The following is a 4,774-nucleotide window of genomic DNA, read 5'->3' as shown; positions in this document are numbered from 1 at the left end:
GCTTTTGGCGGTGCCGCACCGACATGATCAAGGCACAGCACGACAAAATACAAAAGGGGTTCGACTCCCAAAAAATAAGATGAATAACAACACAGCAGTCAAACTCCTGAGGCGGGGGGTGACGCTGGTGCCTCCTCCCCACACCTCCCCATCGCTGACAGGGTGTTCCCTGGGGTCCGGGACACACGTTTTTCCCTCCCGAGCACTTGCGGTCAGGGCAGCGCTGCGGCCCGCGTGCCGTCGGTCAGCGAGAGCCATCACGGCGCCCGACGGCATCCACCTCTCCTGGAGGAAACGCGGCCTCGACGGAGATGGACGGCCCCAGATAGCCCACCGCCACGCGCCTCAGGCCTGGCACGGGGGTCACTGCTGCCGCTGCTGGGGGGGTCACCACCGAGCTCTGCCAGGGGTTTCCCCTCCGGCCTTTATCACTTCCCTCCGCCACAGCTGGAGGCGCCGAGAGCGGCGACACCAACTCTGCTACAGCCTTCGTTTGGGCTGGACGGAGTACATCGACCAGATACGATGTTGTTCGAAGTTCAAATCTAAAGGCTGTTTCTGACAAAAAGCGTATTTGCCAGATGCCATAAAGAAATAGCAAAAAACCTCGTTTTTCTTTTGTGGGAAGACGACGGAAGACCCGGGTGAAGCAGGGCATTGGGGATGTACACAATTCTGCCATTTGACCCCGCTGCGGTGAAACAGAGCTAGGCTGAGGAAATCGCTCAGTCCCCCAGGTCTGGGTGCCCTTTGCTCCCCGGGTTTGGACGCCCGGCTCATCCCCGCACGAGGGATCCCCCTGCTCTCCCCGCTCCCCGGCAGCTCCGGCCGGTCTGTGGGACGGGCAGGCGCTGCTCTGCCTGACGGGACACCGGACCCGTCCCAGCGCCGCAGCCGGCCCGGACCAGAGCCAAATGCCTCCCAGAGGCCCGGGGAGCAGCGGCAGTTCTGGGGGCCACGGCTGGTGAGCCAGGGCAGGTTTTCTCAGCGGAGCCCGACCGCCGCCTTCTCAGAGCAAACGCGGCTCTTGCTGCACCTCTGCGGTTCGCCGTAACGGCTCCTGCCCTGGAGTCAATGTAAAAGTCTGCTTCAGCGCTGCCCCTGTCACACGCTGACACCATTTAACACCGACCTACGCGGCACGGCGAGGCCGGACGTCACCATCACCCCCGAGGCCACACACCAACCTGCAACTCGCTGTGTGTCACGCACATCCACGCCGAGTATCTCTTATGGCAAAGACGTTACTGAACCGAAGTAAACGCAGACCTACCCGTCCCCACACGAGGGACCCAAGCGTGGTAAATGGATGCTGCTGCTGAGACGCGGCCGGCGTGGAAACGATCATTCCTTGTAGAGTGCCAGAATGATCCTCCCTCATGCGTGCAGTATTCACGCAATCACAAGTTTAAAACACACATCATCAGCTTTTTCTCTCTATACGATTTTCCAGTCATACGAAAGCTGCAAGAACATAGCTGAATAAGTTTACAAACTTTCAATTTATACTAAGGTTAAAAGAAAGACAGCAAGCAGAAAATACTGAAAAAATACAGAAGCAGTATATAAAAATCTGTATCATCACAACCAAGTTCACCACTGTGAAAGCACATTTAAGATCAAACTGAAAATAAAATAAACAGACAAATCACAGTAAAACACATAGATTTGCAGGATGAAAATTGCTAGGGTCACAGAAGATATTGCTTAAAAATATATACTTATCCGGAGATTAACATAAATCCTGTTCTATGTGGTTCCCAATAAACTTTTCTGCGTGTCCTTTCCACCCTGGAGAGGCAGTCCACCCTGCCGATGGGGACAGCCGGGGTCGGGAGGGGAAGGCAGCACCTGTGGCTGGCGGTGCTACCGAACCGGCCGGCACTGACCCCAGTGCTGAGGGCCCCCGCACCCCGCACCCCCAAAAAGAGCCCAGTTCTTGCTGACCACGGAGACGCTAATCTCTGAAGTGTCCTGTTACGACCCCTCGTGATGAGAAAATATTATTGCAGAGAAAATAATCCCACGCTTTGATTTGGCAAATATTTTGTTTGTATATTCAACCTACCTGATTACCACTGCTTCTCCCCATAAAATAAGCTTCAACTAGTTCCCCTCAAATGCAGCTTGGTGTTTCTCTCCGTGCAGAAACAGACCTAGCGAGCAGCCCGTGGAGGGTGGGGATGCCTTGTCCGCTGGGCTGCTGCTGCTCTGAGCTCACCTGAAAATAGATGGTCTAGAGCAGTTACCTGGGAAACACAGTACCGGCCCTCCGCTCTTAAGTGAAAAAAGTGTAAAGTGCTGAGCTCCAGTCATGCAATGTCAACTTAAGATGCCCCCAGATTTATTAAAAATAAATCCTGGACTGCATATCCTGTTGTGGAGCAAAATCATCGTCACTTCAAATAAAGCAGGCATCAAGAAGCTGAGTGGCATGCAGTGTACTACCTGCAAATCAATCTCAGGCAGCGTTTTAAGGGATAAAAGGCGATATTCTGGTCACCGCACCCAGCACTCTGCCTTTGAACTGAGTAATGTGAAAATCTTCACTTGAGCAATACAGGTCAAATACTGAAAACATTCAGATGCCTGAAGATGCAGATTTCAAATTAAAAAAGAGTTTAGATAACTATTAGGTTCTGCTGAGTTTACTTTTCAAATTAAACCTGTCTCCAAATGGCAAGAAAATCAGAGAGATGCTGAAGCAATGCCGACAGCCCAAGGCGCAGAGGTGCGGAGAGCCCGGCTTGGGAAGGATCCCTGCATCCTCCTGCCCTTACGGGGTAGCCTTTAAAACGCTACATTAGTTTCTCCAGCCTATGCTTTTCACCAATTCTTGTATTTAGCTCCTGACCCTGGACAGAAGGACTTCCCAGGAGAAGCTTCAGTGCCCTTTGAAGACTTGCTTTGTCCTTCCAGAGGGGGTACTGTTCTCATGACTTGCACCATCCTCACACTGTCCCAGTACCTCTTCAGAAGCAGCCGTACCCAAGTGGCTATCAAGCACCACGTTCTATTATACACTGCTGTCAGCCTTGCAGTGGTTCTCCACATCTGGCTCCACATGTCCAGGATCTAGCACAGATCAACCTACCTGAAAATTAACAAGCAGCAATTGGAAATTGTCTCTGGAACGATCCTGGGGAGAAAGAGAGAGAAAAAGCTCTCTTTAATCCATTTACATTTTGATCATCACAATTATAGATCCGTCATGGAAAAAAGCAGTGGAAGTACACATAAAAAACTTCAGAGAAATGTCAGACAAACTTACTTTTCCATTTTCAACCACATGCTCATGTCAGGGATCTCATCAGTAAGGACCCAGATAAACATCGCACAACCGGCTCCATGGGCTACACAAGACAGAACTGGGTCCCGTGTTTGAAAAGACAAGTTAAAATTATATTTCCATCTTTGGGAAACCTTTCTGTAAACAATTATTGTTGTATTTCATACAAATATGAGTGTAGCTACTAAAGAGATTCTTGACCTAATAATTATAGCAACAATTTACCTTCGTGTATTTGTTCAGTTGAAATAATTACTTGACACATCTTGCTTTCTTCAAAATGGTTTTCAGCAAGATTCAGATCCATCCCTGCAGGAAGGGCTATCCTACCCCACCAAACAGTACTTCTGTAACAGGGGAACATTTAGATGATATTTGAAACAGCTCGGGGCGGGGCGGGGAATAAATCCAAAGCCACAAACACACAAAGAAAAATGCTAGCCCCCTTTCAAGTTCTTTTTATTCCCTTTTGCCATTAAAATTAATTTTGATCATGTAGAAGAAACAACTATTTTGAACTGAATGCCAAACATTTCCTACTCACTGTCAAGACTCCATCTCCTTAAAGGACTTTATTGCATCTTGCGGAATAAGGATTATTTGGTGGTGATTGACATGCAAGCGAACTGTGGAAAGATTGTGAAGTTCAATTACTGGCAATGAGAAAATGTCCAAAAGCCACACGTTTATCATGAGGAGGCTCTTCATCAGCACAGAAGAAAAGCCAGTTCATGTTTTAAAACACTGACATTGCAGGACCACAAAGGGATGTGAGGGAGATGGTGATATATATACAGTTATTAAATATACTAACAAGTGCCTTCCTCTCTTCCCCTTATTCCTCAAGAGTGCAGTGAAGAAAGGGAAAAGGAAAAATTCCCATCCTTGTAAAGTTTCTAGTCTGTTTTCAAAAAAATCTTGTCACAGCACACCAACAATACAGGTAAGAAAAGAGAATGCAAGAGAAAAGGCTTTTAAACTTGGATCACAAACATTTACATTCATGAAAGCAACACAGGAAAGAGAAGGGAGTAATGGAAACTAGTGAAAGAAGCAAAGACCAAGAATAAAATTAATAATAGAATAAATTAGTTTTCAGACCAAATTGCAAAGGGGTTAGAATCTGCATGTATATAATTTCATGTTTTGTACACACTATTTTCAGTAACCCAGCAATAGTGCAAATCTGTAAAAGAGACCATGGAACCCATCGCAGTCTATAAAACATTCTTCATTTTCTGTTAAACTCTGAACCTCCCCCAAAATGTAAAACAGCCTTTACTGGAATCCCTCCCACCCCCATTGTATCCTCCCCCCATCAATTTATGTCTTAATTAGTACCATTTCAGCACACTGATACACTTGAAGATTTTTCTCCTAGCTATTAACTATTCAGTAGGACAAACTTGCACACACATTCCATAAAAATGAGTAACACCTTCACACATATACTTCCCCCCAAAAAAGTGATAACGCTCTTTTTGT

General features: G+C 47.2%; 1 long non-coding RNA gene across 1 annotated transcript; it reads right to left on the bottom strand.

Moving 5' to 3' along the window:
• Positions 1–616: 616 nt before the first annotated feature.
• LOC126051176 (uncharacterized) lies at positions 617–4,284 on the bottom strand. Its single transcript, XR_007509733.1, has 4 exons — positions 3,834–4,284; positions 3,515–3,636; positions 2,069–3,139; positions 617–1,464 (listed from the first exon to the last, which is right to left on the bottom strand). It is a non-coding gene; the product is annotated as an uncharacterized LOC126051176 (long non-coding RNA).
• Between the last annotated feature and the right edge of the window lie 490 nt (positions 4,285–4,774).

Source organism: Accipiter gentilis, chromosome 26, assembly GCF_929443795.1.
Source record: "Accipiter gentilis chromosome 26, bAccGen1.1, whole genome shotgun sequence".
NCBI classification, from domain to species: domain Eukaryota; kingdom Metazoa; phylum Chordata; class Aves; order Accipitriformes; family Accipitridae; genus Astur; species Astur gentilis.
This window is presented reverse-complemented; position numbering and strand designations above follow the sequence as displayed.